Below are 21,279 nucleotides of genomic sequence, written 5' to 3' on the forward strand. Positions count from 1 at the left end.
GGATGCACACAGGACAACACACAAGAGTGGACATGGCAAACAAAAGCACCACACTTCATCCCACTGGCACTCACACAAACACCATCCAGATGCAGACATACCAACATCCACTGCCTCCACTGTGGCCCCCTCCTCCTCGTTCTACACCTCCCTCCCAGTTGCATCTCCACTCACATCTACATGCACTACATCCTCATCCACTACCCCCGTCACCAGCACACCTATCAGAACAGACACCTCACTGTCAATCACCACCCGCATATCCATGCACATGTCCCCTGTGTCCTCTCCCACTGTGTCTGTGCCCCTCCTCCAAAAGTACACAAACGCAAGCACTCAGACACCCAACAGCCATCCACCTCACAACAGCATCCAGCCCCTGCACCCAAACACAGCAGACTGACACCTCCTACAACCACTCCCTCTTCCTCCACTTCCAAACCATCTCCCTCTTTCCGCCCCAATGTCCCTTAGAAGCTTTTCCTCTCCACCCTTGACCTCTTCCCTACCCCTCCCCATATCCTTCACATCAGGCCAGGGTGGTCAAAACCCAGGCAAGCACCTCAGCCACCCAGTCCACAAGCACAGTAGTGTCCTCACCAACTCCAGGTGTGAAAGGATCCCGGCCACCAGCCAGCCAGACGGAAAGGGTGCCTGCCCCAAGTGCTGCAGGAAGGAAGGGCAAGGAGCCAGCCCCAAGTGCTGAAGGAAGGAAAGGCAAGGAGCCAGCCCCAAGTGCTGAAGGAAGGGAGGGCAAGGAGCCAGCCCCAAGTGCTGAAGGAAGGGAGGGCAAGGAGCCAGCCCCAGCTGCTGGCAGGAAGGGCAAGGGGCCTGCACCAGCAGGCAGTAAGGACCAGGGGCCTGGTGCTGGGACTCAGTCAGAGACCCCACCACCAACCATCTGAGGTTGCAGGGGATGGGCTGGAGCTCCCCCCCCCCCCGCCCCCACGCTCAGCAGCACCAGCGGGCAGCCGTCCGAAGCTGCAGGGGATGGGCTAGAGCTTTCCCCCACCACCAGGAGCAGCACCAGTGGGCAGCCGTCTGAGGCTGCGGGGGATGGGCTGGATCTTCCCCCCACCACCAGCACCAGTGGGCAGCCATCCGAGGCTGCAGGGGATGGGCTGGAGCATCCCACCACCACTACCAGATCCACCAGCAGCACCATCACTAGCACCAGTGGCCAGCCATCGGAGGCTGCAGGGGATGGGCTAGAGCCTCCCCCCACCACCACCAGCTCCACCAGCAGCACCACCACCACCAGTGGGCAGCCGTCCAAGGCTGCAGGGGATGGGCTGGAGCTTCACCCAACCACCAGCACCAGTGGGCAGCTGTCCGAGGCTGCAGGGGATGAGCTGGAGCCTCCCCCCACCACCACCACCAGAAGCAGCACCACTGCCACCACTGAACAGCCGTCACCGTTAGCGGACATTCTGTAGACCTGCGTCCATGGACTGTTGTGCGGCCTGCCCCCTGTAAGTCCAGTGGGCATGACACCCACCTGAGAGACTGTGATCTTGCACTCCCCAAGATCTGCATCGCAGGGCACGATGCCCCTTCCAGAACCAGTGGAGATGCCATCCACTCACCCCATCCTCCCCAGGATGAAGCTCTTTGGGCACGATGCCCCCTCCAGAACCAGTGGGCAAGTCACCCACTTGAGAGACTGTGGCCTTGCACTCCCCAGGACAGAGTAATGGGCATGTTGGCTCCTCCAGAGCATGTGGGCAAGTCACCCACTTGAGTGACTGTGGCCTTGAACTTCCCAGGACCAAGCACAGGACATGCTGCCCCCCCAGGACCAGTGGCGTTGTACCATCTTGCGGCTGAGGTGACCCCCCGTTCTCCATCCCCCTGAGGTGCCTGCCTATTTTCGACCTGATGCCCCTGCAGGGTTCTCTCTGTGTTGTTGCAGGAATAAAGTGGGGCCTTGGACTTTGTAATGTGGCCCTGTGGCCCACAAACATTGAGGACTGGCCAGTGTCCCTACATTTGAAAATATGTATATACTTTTTGATTTGGATGCACGCATATACTTTTTGATTTGGATGCACGTATTGCTACTATTTTATCTTATAACACTCTTTATATTGTAGTTGTCCTTGCATTATTCCTGAGGGGTAAGGGGTAAATATGTTATGTTGCTGCATCTTCCTGTGTGTATGGTGTTGGGGGTGGGGGTGTTGTGTGTGTGTGTCACTCTCTTTTTCCTCCCTCCCTCCCCTGTGTGCTAGGTGGCTATACTCACAGTCTTCACCGTTGTTGGTGTTCGTAGTGGAGCAGCACGTAGAAGAGCATGGGGAAGACATGCAGCTCGTGCTTCTTGGTGGCGTGGTTGTTTCCTGAGTCTCCACAGGTGAGTCCTTTCCCTTCTGTGCAGTGTTTCCGCCAGGCTTTTGATGTCGTTTGTACTGCCCCGAAAAGGTGGCGGATTGGTGTGTCTTAAAGCAGTGGGCGGAACATTGTCTTCCGCCTGGCTGTAGGCGGTTACCACCATTGTGCCTGTTGATTCCGTTAAAGTGGCTGTCTGTCTGAGCTGTTTCTTCAATGGTCATAATTTGGTGGTATTTACCACCAGCCAGTTGGCGGTATTACCCCCACTTTATCACCAACTGCCAGGGTTGTAATGAGGGCCTATATGTTAATTCAACCACTGCCGCACATGGCCACGTCAATGTCACCAGATTACTGTACATATTTTTTAGTGCCTTGGGGATGTGACGGTCCAACGGCCTTCGGGGTGACCACACTGACCCCCGCATTAATTTATAAACTTTAGACCTGGGCACCCCCACATAGTTAACTAGCAGTATCACTGGGAGGTGGCGGTTACTGGGGCTTTGATAAGCACTAGGAGGGAGGCCCCAGGCACCCCACTCCTATTTTAAGGCAATGGCCCCTGGACCAGGCCCACCGGGGGGCAAAAATAAAAGCAAGCATGGAGACCATGTTTGCTTTTTTTTTTTTTTTAAAGAAAATTGTGCCAGTAGTTGAGATTTTTGCCACTTTTTTTTAATCCTTGGGGACATCTGCACCAAGGCTAGTGAGGCAGGGTTAAGGTACTGGTTGAAGTGTTGGCAACCAATCCTATCTCTGCACGAGATCGGCAGTAGTAGCAAATGTGTCATGACCCTAGATATACAAATTAGTTTTTCTGTAAATATCTTAAATAACACCAAATAACAAAAAGCACTCTTTCTGGGCCAAGAGCTATCTTTCTGACAAATTTGGTTTAATTGTGTCCAGCAGTTCGGGCTGCAGTGATATCTAAAATCTCTATGAGAATTATAATGGGAAACACTTTTTTGACCACCCCTTTTTCTCGGCTCCCGCTTGATGGATCACCCTAAAACTTTCCATATACAACAAAATTATAGGGAGCAATTTGTTTGGAAAATGTTGTGAAAATCTGTCAAACAGTGCCAAAGATAAAAGCAAGTAAAAAAAAAAACGCTTTTTCAATGGAAACTAGGCCCTAACTATAACTACCAACTGGTGACTTAAGCACCTTTCCTTCTCTCAAAGCTTAAAACACCTGCAATGCACAGATGGCATATGGTCACCACAAATAGCTTCTAAAAAGCTCAAATAGCCCTGCAATGGCCTAACTTCCAGCACAGGAGTTTAAACATCCTGTACTTCTCCTAGGTGAGCCTGACTCACTCACATGGCTTTAAAAATAAAACATTAACAGGCTATGGAAACTAAATCATTCCACTGACTTCCAGGTCCTCTTTGGGACCTAGCAATATTTTTGGTATAACCTACAGAAATTGGCAATACTTAAAAATGTGACAAATCTATGGGCCTGATTATGAGTCTAGTGGTCACTGGACCTCCAGACTCACGGTGGCGGTCAGGACCGCCGTTGCTGTGGTGGCCCCACCAACACAGTACGACTCTGGCGGTCAAACCACCAGGTTACCAACGTCTCCGCTGGGATCAGTGATCCCGACGGGTTGACGGCAGGTGCAGGTCGCAATCAGCCCTGCTGATTACAACCTGGTTCTACACCAGCCTTTTCATGGCGGTTTCATTGCCATGAAAAGGCTGGTGGAGAACAGGTGCAGGGAGCCACAGGTGGGCCCCTGCACTGCCCATGCACTTGGCATGGGCAGTGCAGGGCCCCCCCTACCCAGCACCTTCGCAATGCTCACTGTCTTCTGTGCAGATAGTGAGCATTGCGAGGGTGCTGGTTCCCCCTGTGGGCGGCAGCATTGCCGGCAGCTCAATTACGAGCTGGCGACAATGCTGCTGCCACTTTCCCGCTGGGCTGATGGGCGGAAACCCAAAAGGTCCAAGCAGCTCAAAACAGATGCTGCAGGGAAGGAAACCTACACACAGTATAGAGGGAGGGGTAAGAGAAGAGATGATTGCGAGATAGTGGCATGCTTTTTTGGGCTGTAAACCAGGAAAGAAGAAGAGAGGAACAGTAGTCAGTTGTACTAAGAGGCAGATTACACATAGTCCTGGAATTTTGTGAGACACCTCCCTACACAGGATGGCCTTAAAACATACCTATTACCAGCACTCACAACGCGACCCCAATCACAAAACCACATGCACATTGCTGCCTCTTTTTGTTCCACCACTTGTCCTCCAACATGACAACTCAATACTTGACTTTCATTACTTTCTTTGGTTGGGAAAGTCTGGACTGACTTATAACCCCAAAACAAGGAAGCCAAAATCTTACCATATATCCTAGTTTAATGGACAAAGTATGAGCCCTTTCCCGTCTTACAACGCTAGTGTACGTTTTGTGCGTTATCTCTCATCTCAACTTTACAGAAGCTAGGTCTCTCTCTTTCATGGAAACCCCCCCCCCATCCATGGACCAGCTAACTTAGTGGCAGGTTCACGGCCCTTAAAAAGGGTGAAAGTAGATACTTTTGTGATAGAATTGGGACTGGTGCAAATTGCCCACAGCAAGTCTTTTATTTCCTGGCCCCAAACCACTGGCAATAGACAACTGAATGTTGTTATCTTTGATGACTTTATTACACCTCTCAACCAGGGAATTACTGTGAGGGTGGTACAAAGACATTTTTAGTATCTTTCACATCCCATTGGGACAAGAGTTGGTCAAAGTCACCCGAAGTAAATTGAACACCATTATTCGTCACAACCTCATCAGGCGCACCTTCTCTCATAAATACTGTTTGCAGAAATCTAATTACTTCAGAAGAGTCAGATGACCTCATAAATTCTACCTCAAGCCAACATCAAAAGTAATCAATCTGTACAATTCCATAGCTACAGCTCTTCTTCACCAAGTTGAGGGGTTCAATTATTTTGATACCCAGTTTAGACCACACTCTGTCAGGAATGGAAACAGTATCCACCCGACTTGTAACAATGACTTGAGACTTGTCACTAAAGGCAATTGCCATTCATCCCCCTCACAAAATGCTCCACCTCTTTGTCCAGACCCAATGCCCAATACCTATCCCTAATCCTCCGTTTCATGGCTCTCATCCCTAGATGGCCCTCATGCGCTAGCTCCAACACTTCGCCACAAATCCCACTGGGTAGAATCAAAGTTATCACCTCTTCTAGGCAACCCATCCACTATGTGTAACTCAGAAATGACATGCTTGTAAACGTCCACATGTACAAAAGACTTGTCTTTGGGCCAGTTCTTGCCAATCAGGCTCCTGACATCCAGTAAATCTTTGTCCCCACTCAACCTCTGTAATGCACCCCTCAGTAATTCTGGATATTGCATCCACCATGCCAAAGTCCTCAGCATCAGTATCTACAGCTTCCTAAACATCACTTAAGAGTAAATGGGACTGACAGTCTGCAAAAATATTTCTCACGCCCGAAATGTACTCCACACAGTACTGAAACTCAGACAGCCTCAACTGCCATATAGCAATACGTGGCATAGCATTAAAAGCATCCCTACTGGTAAAAAGGTTAATTCAGGGTTTGTGGTCCATCCTGATTGTGAATTCTACACCTCATAGGTAGTTCCTGAAATGGTTGACCCCCTCACCAACAAGTTCAATGACAGAGTATGTACTCTCTGCCCATGTAGTGGGCTTGTCCGCTAAGATCCTTCCCTTCATAAATAAAAGTAGATACAATGTAGATATATTGTGGCTCCTTCAATTATTGTTCTTGTGATGATGATGTTCTTCTTCCCATACTCGAGGACAAACAAAACAAAAAAAAACAATACTTGAAAATCTTATTAGTTTCTCTGCTTTTCCCCTTCTCTTCTGTTCTTCCACATTCTTTCTTTGTTTTCTTTTTTTCTTATAGTTTCTCCCATTCTTTCACATAAGCGAAACTGTCTCTCTTTTTCCTTATTTCTTTTCTGTTGTGAATAGTTTTTATTTATGTTTTGGTTTTTCTTTCAGGCACTCCTTGGGATCTCTTGGATGTCTTTCCGGTGAACAAGGAGGAAACAGAAGATATAGAAAGAGAAGTTAAGTGTGGGGTTTTCTCTCTTTCTTTGCTATATAGTTTCAGGGTTGTGAGGGAGTTGGTGAAAACGACTACGCACTTCTCTGCCCTTCCTGACCATGTGGAGGTCAGAAGGGGCTCCTGAACCCTGTTACACCCGCCCTCTCTTGAATAGGGCTGTTTGTGTCCCTGATCCAAGGGATGTCGTGAAAGAAAATCCACCGGTACCATTTGGGGGCCTGGGGAATGTCACACCTGGAACACAAAATGTTGTAGGGCCATAAACCAGCGCAATATACGAGAATTAGTGTCCTTATGCCATGCCGACTACGTTAGAGGGGCATGGTTTGTAATCAAGGTAAATGGGTGTCCCAGTTGATAGTATTGGAGGTTTTCTATAGCCCATTTGATAGCTAAACATTATTTTTCTATGGTTGGGTAATGCTGTTGTCTTGGCAGCAACTTTCTACTAATAAACACTATCGGGTGTGCTCTACGCTCATCGTCTTCCTGTGATAATACCACTCCCATACCAACATGAGAAGCATCAGTTTGCAAACAGAAGGCTTTCTTAAAATCAGGGCAGTGAAGCACAGGTTTCTGTGTTTGAAAATTCATTAAAATATTATAACTCTCCTTTTGGACAGGTGTTAATTCGCTAAATTTCCTTGATTGTCCCCTTTTTAGGAGATTGGTCAATGGAGCTGCCAGGGTAGAATAATTTGGTAAAACCAACAATAATACTCCACTAATCCCAGAAAAGAGTGTATCTTTTTTTTTTTTTTTTTTTGGTGGTGGTAGGTTCATGATGGCGTCTACTTTATCAACTTGTGGCCTTATGTGCCCACTCTCTATATTATAACCAAGATAGGCAATAGAATTTCTTGCTAGTTTACACTTCTCTGGGTTGGCTGTTAACCCTGCTTCAAGTAGTGTATGGAAAATGTTTGATAAATGGAATAGGTGCTGATCCCATGTTTCACTGAATACAACTATGTCATCCAAGTATGCAGCGGCATACTCCGTGTGGGGCCTTAGTATTCTGTCCATTAGCCATTGAAATGTTGCTCCATGTAAACCAAACAGAAGTATGGTAAAATGATAGAGTCCTGAAGGGGTGGAAAAGCTGTTTTTTCTTTTGCCTGAGGGTTTAAAGGTATCTGCCAGTATCCTTTGGTGAGGTCTAATGTAGACAGATATTGGGCATTCAGTAATTTCTCGATTAGTTCATCTACTCTAGGGATGGGATAGGTGTGCACTCCCTATAAATGTCTCTTTCTTTTATAAGTGCTCAGTGCAGTGACCTCGTGTGGGTAGAATGAAAAAGAAAAAAAAAATAACACAAGAATAACTTTTATGTGCTCCTTGCCCTTTACCCCCCAAAAAACATTTATTTTGGTCTCCTTCCCTCCCCCTTTGCTTTCTTTTATTGTTCTCCTTGTCTCTATTGTTTGTGGCCAAATGCTATTCCAAGCCTGTATATGGGCACATACCTAGTTCAGCCACGTCCCTCCAGGGATATGCCAGGTTGTTGAGCCTTCTCTTTCTGGTCGTTTGTTGTTCTCCTCCAGTTGCTCCTCCTTCTCACCGTCCGTCTCTGTACTGCTCTCTGGGATCCTTCTGCCTCGCTGTCCCCTCCTCTCACGGTATCCTCCTCGGTCACGTCTTCTTCCGTGGTGGGTTCCACAGTGACAGCCCAGCCCGCGTTGGCTTCCATTTCCTGTTTATCACGTCTTAGGAGTGCGACCCAGGGCACTTCTCTGTTGGCCCCGACCATGTGGAGGTTGGAAAGGGTTCCGGAACCCCGTTACAGCCCCCTCAAGGCAAGAAAAGAAAAGGCTACCACTTCATTCTTCCCCTAAAACGTTTGCAACAACACAGCCCCTATCCCATATTGACTGGCATCAGTGACTATAATTGAGGGATGATGTGTGTCAAACAATTATAAAGGAATAGCGCACGCAACTTCCTTCTTGATCACTTCAAATTCACTGCTTACCTCCTTACTCCAAACAAACTTCTCATTCTTTTTGAGCAATTGTCTCAGGCTGCTGGTTCTCTCAGCACATTTGGTAATAAGACGGGAACAGAATTCCAGCATACCAAAAAATGAACAAACCTGATCCTTGTTAGTGGGAGCAGGAAATTTGGATATTGCCCTCACTAAACTTTCTTTTGGTTCACCCCTTTTTCTGATATTTTGTAGCCCGAATAGTCCACACATTTAACATCAAATTTGGACATAGCTGCCCTCAACGTCATGCCCTTTTTATCCAGGACTGACAAAAAAATCAAAATGTCATCCTGAAAACAATGAACGCTGAGTGTGCCCCTATACAACACCTCCACAACTCTGGAAAAAAGAAGAGGCTAAAGCCAAACCGAATGGCATGCGTTTAAACCTAAATGCACCTTCTGGCATGACAAATGATGTTAAGTGTCTTGACCCATGCTTCAAAGCAATCTGGTGGTAGACTGCTGTCATGTCTAGAGCTGTGAACACTTTAGCACATTTTAAGGAGGCAAGCATCTCAGTTATAATTGGTAGAAGCTGCCTGTCCACCCTAATTCTTCCGTTGATGTCCCTTAAGTTGATGCACATCCTCAATGACCATTTAGACTTCCTTGCTAGTACAATTGGGGATAATTACTGAAAACTTTCAATGGCCTCATTGAAAGCCTGATCTCACAGATTTTCTTTCCTCTCTTTCCTGAGCTCCTCCCAGAGGGTTAGAGGCAAATGTCTCACATTGTGCACCACCAGAGAAGCCCCAGACTTTAATATAATCTGATGAGAAAACCCCTTAAATGTTCCTAATTTTTCTTGCAAAACTTCTGGGAATGCTTTCACCAACGTGCCCTCACTCACAGTTGCACGCACTCTTCCTTCAACAATATCTGCTTCGGACTGTTTTTATCAAAGATTATTCCCAATTTAATTTGTTCTAGACAACACAAAAGACATGACTCATACTTGCCCACCTACATGGTGGCTTGTGTCTTGTTTTCCTCGAAGTTCAATACTATGTCAAATTCACCCACAACACGCACAGACTTCCCTCCATATGCAAGTGGTCGAACATTCGACTATTCAAAAGTAATGTATTCAAATCTTTCCCATTCCTTCATGCCAATCAAAGTAAAAAAGGATCCTTAATCAGCCACCATTTTGGCAGGAACATCTGCTACATTCACTAAGCAAAACATTCTTTTACATTCTCCAACACTATCTGCCTCACATCAAGGTACAAACCTCCTTCAACTTCCTCCACTGCCTATTGTATGCAAAACACATTTTCATCATCTTATTCAGAGCGGTTTTCCTTGATACCAACAGTTTCAACTGTGTTAAGAAACACTCTTGTCGCTGCTAGATTTGGACACCCTAGCGAAGTGCCCTTTTTTTCTTAAACTTCACACTTTTTTATCAGCAGTAGGACAAACAGGAGAATTGCCCAAATAATTTCGATTTCCACACCTATAACATTCCATTACTTTTTTTTGTTTCAATTTCGTTTCCCTAAATTTTATGGAGTCACCTTCTTGAATAGTATGCACATGAGAACTTCTTCTATGTTACTAACGATATCAGCAGCACTGTACAGGGTTAGGTTATCTGTTGTCAACAATTTTTTCATTAATCTTTTTATTTCTACAATCTGATCCCTGATCATCTCTTCCTTCAACACTCCGTAGTTACATGTAGCAGCCTGTCATGACTCCTTCTTGTGACCTATTTGCTGTGGGTTTTACTTGCTGGGTTCATGTCATCCTTCTCTTGTGGCACCTTCCTGTCTCGAGCACTCCATGCCTCCCCTCCCTTCCGGAACCTTGAACCATTGACCCCTCCTGTTCTGGTGCTTTGCAAGTTTAGTCTGTTTTGCTCCTGCAGATTATCATGTATCTTTTAGGACAAGTTATGTTATCCACTGTGATCCATTGAATTGTACCATCATGCACTTGGGTTCCGTTATAATTGTTGCCAGTTACTGTTTGCACCTGAAATCAGCACTGGTGTCTGGTATCTAACACATGGGCCATCATTATGAGTCTGGCAGTCCACGGACTGCCAGACTCACAGTGGCGGGCAGACCGCCGCGGTAGTGGCAGTCCGCCCGCCATATTATAACCATAGCGGAGACGCCACAGTTGAAACGCCGCCACCAGGCAGCATGGCGGTCTCGGTGTTTCAAATCCGACAGGGCAGGGCTGCATGCAGCGCTGCCCTGGGGATTATGAGTCCCATTCCGCCAGCCTTTTCTTGGTGGTTTACACCGCAAGGGAAAGGCTGGTGGAATGGGTGACTCGGGTCCCCTGGGGACTCCTGCACTGCCCATGCACCTAGCTTGGGCAGTGCAGGGGCCCATATGCATAGCCCCGTTCTGCATTTCACTGCCCCGAAATGCGCGATGAGTGCTGCTGCACTGCCACATTGGTGCTGGCTCCATTAGGAGCTGCGCCAATGTAAAGGCCCTATTTCCACTGTTTCCGCCTGCCTTCCCATCGGGAAATTCATAATAGGGCCGGCGGGGACTTAACTGCCCTGGCGGTGAGGTGGCGGCAAATAACTCATAATGACCCCATGATCTTCCTCAGGTTCATTGGAAGTTTCCACGCTGCCACGTGGGACACATGCCTTTCCTGGAACACTATTTTCTTCCATATATAAATACCCCTCTGAAACTGCATCAGTGCTTGGCCTTGTTCCAGTCCTGCGCAAATATCTTACCTGCACTCACCTCCTGAGTCGCTCTGAACCTCCAGTGCCTCCAGTCTTCTGAGCCTTCCTGATGCTTCCGTGATCCAGGCGTCTGCGACACTTCCAGTGTCTTCCTTTATGGGCTACGGTTCTGCCTTCTCTTGAGTTTCTTGTACCAAGACTCCTGTCATCTTCGGGTTTCACTTCAAGTAGTATCATGGATAAATGCTTCCCCCTCAGGTTAGTGTGCACTAATCCACAGGTTAGCAATAATCCAAAGGCTTATCCTTTTGAAGGTGTGAGCACGTTTTTGGATACTGGACACTGTTTGAGTATTAACCCCTATGAAGGCCAGTGCTCTGGACTCTATTGTATCAGAACTGAAAGTCTGCCACTGTTTTTCTTGACAAGTTTTAAGCCAGTATTTTGGGAGAAACTTCTAGATCTTGAAGTTGTATTTGGGTTAGAACCGGAAATCTGTATGTTCTGGAGTGCCAGAAAATCATCAGTTTATTCTTGAAATGGTTTCTGCTCTCTCATGCAATACTTATGATGAAGTTTGTAAGTGTACAAATAGTGTAAAATATTTAAAGATCATTTTGAGTTGAAAACCTATGGGTAATATTGCTTCTTGTTGTTTGAGGATTACGAGGTCCAGGGAGCCCTGATCCTACTAGGTAGCGCACAGACAGCCGAGCAGTTCCTTCCGTGACACGAGCTCATCTTTTCTTGTTTTATCCTACCTCCCTTTACCCTCTGCGGGCAGTTTTTGGAACCAGACAGTTGTTACTTGTTTCACTAATCTGCCCCAGTTGGGATCGGAGGTCCAGCATCGTCTCCGCGGTTCGAACCATGTAAGTGCATGACTGCCAAAATCCTTAACGATTCCCACATAAGATTCTATGGATTCACCAGAAAGCTGATGTCTGGCATAAAATGTATGCCTTTATATAATAATATATTTCGTTTTCTTGAACTAAGAATCTCAAGTCTTGATGGCTGTTGCATATTTAGCCAAAACATCTCCCTTTCTATCACACTGACACAAGAAAGATGTTTTAACACTTTCCTGCCTCCCGGGCCTAAAGAATGCTTTAAAATGGCATACTTGCTCTTTTGCATAAAAATCACCTCTTCTATGACCTCCAAATAGGCCTCAAAATCCTCCTGCTACTGTTCCCATTCAGTTTGGGGTGCACATGGGATTGACACAAAGGCAGGGGGTGGTAGAATATTCTGCTGCTTGCTGCCCTAAATCACTAATTATGAGTGTATTCACAATAAAAGGTTTACACTATGTTCTTATATGTTATAAGAAGAAAAAGGGCTCAAAGGAATGTCTTGTTGCAAAATTGTCAATTATGGTGTGCGGATCACCGCGATCCGCCATATGCAGTACTCATCCACTCTCACAAACACACAATTGTGGTTTATTAACTTGGTAAATGGTGTGCAGATCACTGCAATCCTTCATGCACAAACACTTAACTGCAATCAGCTGTTCCGTCGTACTGAAAGCGTCATTGCAAAGCGATGCCAATGGACATGTGAGGAAAGTGTTGTGGTCACCAAGGAAATTTGGGCTGAGTGCATGTCATGCATACATCACGAGATGTGCCATGCAGGTATACACATGTGGTCAGGCAAAGCAAGAGGCCCAAAATTGGCTGGAGTCCATATTACCCCAGACAGGGCCATGGCTGTGTTTACTCCGGGACTAGAGCTCCTCGCCACACAGACTCTTCTGTATGCAGGTGGATCTGCATCCCGAGAAGTGGGCAGCAAAGTGAGCCAAAACTGCCACGCTCCGCAACTGCTGAAACAGTGCCTCAGTCAGTCATGACCTCGTTGCCACTGTAAGGAAGATCCGTACACATCAGGTGCATAGAACTGATGTCTATTTTCTTTAACGGAAAGAAGCTCAGGAGACATGGCGAACCAGCCAGGGAAAACAGCTCCAACTGCCAGTCTCATCCCAAAACATTCCAAACATAACATTCCAAGAACTCCCTAGGATTTTATTTCCAGAATCCAAACCCAAAAGGAAGGCAAATCAACAGGAGTAGGCTACAAATAAAAATCAAAGCAGTCGAGTGAGGGTTTGAAGTACACAGCCATACAGCCAATAGCATTAGGTGAGAGAGGACTACTCCACTACAGTGGTTCCCAACCATCTGAAATCTGTAGACCCACACTTTATATTACTGGAACCCGGGGACCCTCAATGAATCATTATCAAAATCGGTGAACCCTCCCTCCATCGAGTCATTAATAGAAGCCACAGACCTCAGCCTAAACATTGTTGATGATTCGAAGCACAAAACAATACACAAAAAATACAGAAACAAGCATTCATCAAACAATTACACAAATGACAGCACATTTTATTTAATGTGCAAACAAATACAAATTAAAAAAAAAAAAAAAAAAAATTTAATAGGAAGGTTGGAACTTTTGTACGTTCAATTGAAGCCAGACATCACTCATACTATATTCTGTTTGATGGACCTGCACTGCTCCCATGAATCAAAACCGTTTTAATTTTTAGCCTCTAATTTCAAATTCCTTGTTCTTTACAGTATGTTTTAAAATAGTGAATTGTACACTTAGACAGTCGCGGACCACCTGAGGAGGGATGATATATTTGTGATATCACTTCCTGATGTTGCTTACTTTTTTCTGTCTTCTGCCATAAAGAAGAGAGCAAGCCACTAAAGCAGACACTCATCTTACGCCGCAAGAGAAGACACTTCCTTCCTCTGTCAAGTTCCCCTTCTTGATGGAGAGACTGCCTACGACCGGTATCAGTGTTGTAATATTTTGTTGAGTGGAGCTTTACTTTGAGGTATGGATTCTAAGTGTATGTGTTTTAGAATAAGTTATCAAATCTGCAATATAGGGGAGGTGAATGTCGATGACTGCCTTTATTCATTCCACATTTATCTGACTGAATGCTGAAAAGGCGTCTTTTGAAACAACTTTCCTTCACACAGGTGCCCATGACTTCGGGGACACGAGAGATACAGTTTTAGCACTCCAGCTTTCCTATCAAGAAGACATCTGATATGGAGTTGCACTTTTGACAACGTTTTTGTCACTGGCAAAACTGCTACGAATCCATGCGTGGCACATAGATTTATAAATATAGGGCTGCACGCACGGATCATTTTAGAATACTCAATGAAAAAAGAACATTGCTATAAAGATCATGACGCAATTAAAATGTGAGTTCGTATGACGCGTGAGCCGCTACTTGGAAGTCTGATTTCAAATTATGTCAAAACGTCTTTCGTTCCATTGGTTGAGCATGCCAAAAACAGGCCTGTCGTTCTAAAGCATGACATGTTCATTGGTCACAAAATAGAAGTCCAAATAGAATTTAAAAAAGAGGCATGCTTCATAGAATAATTAAACGTGAGGTTACCTAGGACAGCGCAGGCTGGGCTTTACAGCGAAAAATAAACTCTTAAAATGTGGTCAGGCAATCAACCAATCAGACAGTGACGTTTTTCTGCGCGTGAAGTCCTTTCACAAGATAGGAGATCTTGTTTGTAGTGACTGTGTGTGCATGCGATCCCCCAACAGAACAGGCAGTGTTCGGGTGCAAGGTAGCCGACCCATAAGGGTCATCGTCTACGCTGTGGGTTAATTATGTGCAGTGAGTGACCAGATGTGCTTTAGCCATGAGAGGTACATGAGTGACTCAGCTCCAAGACCTAGCAGATTTTTTATTAAACATAGCACAGTAAACCTAAAATCAAACGACTGTAATACGTTTAGCTACGTTCATGAAAGGAAAAACATGATAACTAATAATACTGTGTCCTCTTACACAGCCCCATCAGATTTCTCACTGCACCTTTAGTGACTTTTTACAAATTTCCGACAATTTCAGCCAAACTATGGGTAAATATTATCCAGCTTAAGTGATTCCTTGTGCCCTATGACTCATCGACTGGCATCTGTTTTGGGGGTGTGGGTGGGGGGGTGGGGCATTATGTTAAGTCGTACACACCTGAGAAAGAATACCTGTCTCGGCATTGAGGGCCTGATTATTAGCATGGCGGAGGGAATTACTCCGTCACAAACGTGACGGATATCTCGTCCGCCGTATTACAAGTTCCATAGGATATAATGGAATCTGTAATATTGCGGGCGGGATACCTGTCACGTTTGTGACAGAGTATTCCCCTCCGTCAAGTTCGTAAACAGGCCCATCTTCTGGTCCTTTAAAGGGTCCCACCTGGAAAGCTAGTTCAGATGGGACACTCAATACTGACTACATGGAAGTAATAAAGAAGGCTATTGTGAAATATTTCACAACTATGTGTTCAACAGACCTGAGGATTTGAAAATGAGAAACTTTCATGAGTGCTTTTCGAGATGAGTGTGCATCTGTTCTGGGTATGGAAAGTACTAGTTAATATCAGTGCTTAATTTATAAAAGTATATGTGTTGGGGCCTAAAGTTCTTCTCAGAAGCCCACGGCTGTCGCAACTGAAGGTTGGGGTACTGAATGCCAAGGCTGCATAGTCTTGATTACACCACATGCCTCTTTAACCCACCACCAGACACTTCTTGACACTTTATCCCTGGCAGTGTCCTATTTTCTCCCTTTGTCACAGTTTTCTATAATTGCTTACTCTTTCTTGCCGTCTTAGCGTTTTTCTCCCTCTTGCTCTGGGTTGAAGTATGATGAGGAGAAATTTCTGCTGGTCCCCAAAAATAAGTGTTGGAGGAACCCATCTGCAACCACCAGCTTAAATTAAGCACTGGTTAACATACTATACCTGGTTGAAGAAGAAGAACTTAAATGAAGAGGTTAGCAGAAAGTGTGCTCACTCCTTTGTCAGCAATTGTAGGGTGTGCCTTGTAGCAACTGCATTTGTTAACAAGCACTCAACCAGTAATAATGTGCCAAACATGCATAAACACCGTCTGTGCATGCCGTTTCCCATTTATTTGCATATAAGTGTAGTCTAGGAGCAAATAGTAAGCTCAGCCTGGTACAAATGTTATTTAAGGTGTATTTACAGGGTATCTGTACGCACTGTTTGCTCCTCCGTCTAAATAAATGCAACAGTGCCTTTAATTCTACTCATCTGTTGATTGCCAGCCAGTTCAAGAATGCAACATCTGGTGAACTGTGGTCATGACATTAAAACCAGTGACCTTTATGGAAGCCAAATTCTATATCCAGTTGAAATGTGGTCATGACATTATAGTCAGTAACCATAATGAAAGCCTAATCCTATATCCCGCACAATGGCTTAAAAGGTAGTGTGGCAAACAAAGATACAAATTGTAACTGCAGCCACATCTGTCAGAATAAGTGCCTGAATCAATGATGCCTTAGAGTGGCTGCAATCAGGATATTTTATCCATTTTCTTTTGTTTTTCTTTGTGACATAACTAGTGGGTGGCCTCCCAAAAGTTTACCTTTTTTAAAACATGGTTTAAAACTCACTTTCTATATTTGCCTCACTGTTTTGCTTTCGTTTTGAGTTTTATTTTTACATTTGGTCCAACTAAAGGGTGAGACAAGGATACGCGTTGGAGTTCTTTGAGACAGGCATAATAATGAGGTCTTCCAACAAGCTTTTAAAGAAGGCTTGGGAAACAGTCATCTACAAAATAGCTCAATTATTATTTACATTTAGCTAATTGATGGGTAATAACAATTAACAAATTTGACCTTGACATTTTTATTTAGAATTTCTGACCAATTTTTATCCATAGAAAAATGTTATATCATAGTAAACACAAAACAATAAATCTAGAAAAGGGAGTCAGTGAAGGTTAGTGAAACAGAGTACATCACTGCAAATGGAGACGATAAACATGTAGTCCGCCTTATAAACATCAGTAGGTTTTCTTCTATCCAAAATCTGGATCACCACTAACATCCCAAGTTGTGATTTTCAGCTGTTGGACAGGTAAATATAAGCATAAAACCTAATTTCAGTGTGGCCCACAGCACAGAAGGCCTTGGCTTCTGCAGGTTGTTTACTCCATCAGAACACCAGCGGAAGCTACACAAATAGCCCTAGGTACATCCAAAGGTTTTTTTCCATGCGATGCTCTAACGCAGTCTTCAAATACAAAATTAGCTTTCCTTCAATTCTCCCCTCAACTCCAAGAAAAGCATAATGTTTATTCTGCCACATCACACAGTAGTGCAATAGTTTTGAGAACATTTTGTGAACTGGACTCTCGGAGATCTAGATATCTGTGTCACCCTCCACTCATCTTTTCAAATAATAATATTTTATACAACAGTGCATGTCTTGGCTTAAGCATTTGGGGCTTCTGTTTTGATAATTATAGTTGACGCTTGCTGTGACCCATTTCGTCCAATTCTCTTTCCACAAACTGAATCATTTGAAGCTTTAGCTTTACAATGTTTCCCCCAAGGTGTTTGATCATGCTTTCTGTAGTGCTTTTTTTTCTCAAATGCTATCCTGCACGTGGCATGCATAAGAGTGTGACACAATAGTGTGGTCGGGCTGTGTCTGTGGTTTTTCTGAAATAATGTGCACAGATTGAACGCACTTGATAACCGGTCTTCAGTTAGCAAAAAGTCTGCGACCTCCACACTGAGTTATGGGAATTGCTTTTTAAAAAAAATATATAATTAAACCCTTTATGGGCTTTCTGGGATTCTAGGACTGCAAGGGAGCCGGCAAAGGCTCCCCCACATATTTTTTTATTTATTTAAAAAAAAAATAATAATAATACTTATTATAATAAAATGCCCATATAGGCTACCTGGCCTTAATGCTTCCCCTGCAGTGCCGTTGCTTCAGCAACCATGGAGCTGCTTTTAGTAGCAGCACTGTGCTTGCTGAAGCATTAAGGGTCATATGTACGAAAGCTTTTTCCCCATAGACACAGAATGGGTAAAATCCTTTATTACATCTGGCCCTTAATCTCTGACCCCTGTACACATGCAGGGGAGAGAGATGAAACTTCAGGTTTTCACAGCAGGACCTGCTTTAAAGGCACACAGCTATGTCCCCTAGGGTGGGCAAGAGACGGCCCTGGGTGTGGCAGTCCACAGGGCTATCAGTGGCCCCAAGACGGGAGCTGCGCAGCCCCCCTCCAATGTGAAGATAGCCTGGGGGGGGCTATCTTCACCCCTGGTGCTTCTATATAGATATATGTGGGGGGCCACGGACCCCTACGGCCCAGGGACCACCACCCCCCAGGGCAAATAAAAAACAATGGAAAGGGGGCCCATTTCTGACCTAATTAGTCCTGGCAGCCAAAAATGGCTGAAGAGAATTATACCGAATTTGGAAGAAAGCTAGATCTTGGTCCAGAAAGCACGCATTTTGTGATTTGGTGTGAATCCGTTCAGTAGTTTTTGAGAAACTAAGGCTCACAATTTATGTCTACAACACACTGCAGAGGATCTGCCGAAACAAAAGCTCTAAGGATAAGTTCTGATTGGCTCCAACCACATCAACAAGGATGTAACTACACCTTTTTAGGGCTCAGTCACCTGTCCTGGAAAACATATAGGGGGAAGGGTAGGGATACCCTGCCCTCCCAAAGGCCTGGTGGCAGTGTCTCAGAGGCTAAGAACATAATTTTTCTTTTTAACGGGACTGCACTTTTAATGAGGCCGTGCAACCACGGTGCAGTTAAAAAAAAAGTAGGCTTCTTCTCCTTTAATATATAAGCCCCCTGGGATGGGCCTAGGTTGAGGGGGCTGGAGCATTGTTGCTAATTGGGAAGGGGGCTGCATGCCCCCTCCTCTAGCAATTTTGAGATGCCAGGGGCCCCATCCCCAAGGGCCAGAGCAACTTAAGTAATTGTGGATGCCCGGTGCCAACCCGGGACATGCACAGCAATAACAAGCCATGGCGTAGCCTCAGGGCCCCACAGCGCCCATCCGGCACTGATTGTGGTGTGGTAGGAGCTGGATGCAGTGGTTTGCTCCCACCCAGCAGAATCAGCTTTTCTCTGTCCCTGCCTGGCAAAGGAGAACCATTGTTTCCTGTCTGAAAAAAAGCAGGCAAGGAGATGACGTTCTCCCTGCCTGTGCCCTTGCGGACAGGAACCTGCAGTGTTCTGTTGGATGGGGCCCCTGAGATACTGCTGTCCTCAGGCCCCAGGGGATAGGATCCCTGGGGCCATCAGATGGCTCAGGGAGGGGGCACCATCCAACAGAACACTGCAGTTCTGTCTCAAAAGAAAATTCAGTTGCATGGGATTGGGTCCCCGGGCCCATTTGAGGCTCAGGGAGGGGGGCCCAGACCTCAATCACCTTAAAAAAAGTTATAGGCCCCAGTTTATGGGGTCGTTGGGGCCTTAAGAAGGCTATGGGAGGAGATAGCCACATGTCCCCTCCCAAAAAAAACAAAAATGATCAGCCCCAGGGGCCCTCAATGTGGCTTAGGGAGGGCACTGCACATTCCCCTTACCAAAATAAAAAAACACAGAATTTGAACTGAGTGTAGTAGCCTCTCAATTCGCAATCACTGCTCCAGCTGGGCAGCACCCCACAATGTCTTGCTTTTTATCTTGTAGTGCTCCGAACCTTTAACAAAGTCAGTAGGTCTGCCATACTTAAAATGGCACTTAAAATAACTATGATATATATTGTTACACCATGTTTTGCAGGCCCGCATGGAAGTGGGTGTCCAAGGGGCCCTGCAGCCAACCCAATGCTGCACACAGGGTTAAGCCGCAGGGCCAGGCCTCGGCCGTGTGCTGTGAGGGGGAAGGGCATATGACTTGGCAACAAGCCAGGTCATGTGCCCAACCCCACGCTTCGCACAGACAAATGTTGTGCACAGCAGGTGGTTGGGCATTCATAGGGGTTGTCTGGAGGATGTGGCTGCAGGCCAGATCCTGCAGCCAAGCTTACGCCATGCATGGCCACAGGCCATGCACTGTGATGGTAGGGAGCCTGCTGGGTGGTGGGCACGCCCTGAAGGACATCTTAATATGCATTTAACATAACATAGAAATTCACTGAAAAAAACAAGGGTTAAAGTTATGTTATAGTTAGAAATGGTAATATCTTTTTTTACATTAAAAAAAAAATGTAATTCACTGAAAAAAACAAAGGTTAAAGAGGCGTCATAGTTAGGTGAAAATGTCAGTTAAAACATAACATTTTAAATGAACAAACCCACTGAAAATCCAATTATAGGTATTCCAAGTAACTTTAACTCTTGCCTTAAAATAACTATGACTCACACTCGCCATGCACTGGTAATTCCTCACATATTACACCACTCAGGACATGTTTTATGACATCATTAATAACATCACTGACACATTTGAAATGGCCTGATTGATGACAACACTGTGCACGGCGTGGGCGCGAGTTATAGTTACCTTAGAACACAAACTATAGTTACTTAAGCTAACTATAACTGGTGAATTTCAGTGGTGTTGAGTGTTTAATCTCTATTGTAACTAACATTTTCACCTAACTACAACGTAAATATAATATGTATGTATAATGTTAGCATGTAACACTGTAGGTTCACGTGCTCTCCAAACTCCTGCCATCTACTCTAGGGCTCAGACATTTGCAACTTGTTTTTCTTCAGAGAAGTTCAAGTCACGACCTATTGTGATCCCACCCTTTGTCCACAATGCACCAGCACACTGTATCCACCTTGGACAATTTTCTGCTCAGGAAGTGAATAGTGTAAGTGGAATGCAGTGTTGAAGACAGAGTGCAGTGTCCATAGTGAAGGAAGCTAAAGGACATGGAAAATATCTCTGATTATCACTTGCTTCCAGGGAGGATGGTGGGGGCATGTGAATCTACAGCACTATACACTATGAGCAGGTGCTTACAGGGTAAGAAACATTTTCCATTTGTATCATGTGCGGCTGTAGATACACATGCTCCGAATAGAGAATAATGCAGTCCCTCTACGAAGCTGTGGCAAGCAAGCAGCTGATGCAAATATTTGAAGAAGTATTTTGAATACAGCTTGGCCAATCAAAGCCTGTTGATATGCAAAGATACTGATGCAATAATACTTAGTGAAAGTATGCAGCGTTGATCAAATAGCCACCTTTCAGACATCTGTTTAAGGAATAAAGAAATATTACCAAAAAAAGGCTAGGGTTCATCCCTTTTGGAGTGCAAAATAGGCTCTAGGGACCACAGAGAGTCTGCACTTAGTTTTAGCATAGCA

General features: G+C 45.3%; 2 protein-coding genes across 6 annotated transcripts in view; one reads left to right on the plus strand and one right to left on the minus strand.

Moving 5' to 3' along the window:
- The window catches only part of FYCO1 (FYVE and coiled-coil domain autophagy adaptor 1), a 733,597-nt gene that overhangs the window by 173,851 nt on the left and 538,467 nt on the right, over positions 1-21,279 (minus strand). The gene's annotated exons all lie outside the window — the stretch shown is intronic.
- CXCR6 (C-X-C motif chemokine receptor 6) overlaps positions 13,827-21,279 on the plus strand; it is a 34,824-nt gene continuing 27,371 nt past the window's right edge. The window contains exon 1 of the mRNA XM_069216374.1: positions 13,827-13,955. The gene's annotated coding sequence lies outside the window, so the exon portion shown is untranslated. The remainder of the gene's footprint in view (positions 13,956-21,279) is intronic.

The sequence above is a fragment of the Pleurodeles waltl genome, chromosome 2_1 (genome assembly GCF_031143425.1).
Source record: "Pleurodeles waltl isolate 20211129_DDA chromosome 2_1, aPleWal1.hap1.20221129, whole genome shotgun sequence".
NCBI classification, from domain to species: domain Eukaryota; kingdom Metazoa; phylum Chordata; class Amphibia; order Caudata; family Salamandridae; genus Pleurodeles; species Pleurodeles waltl.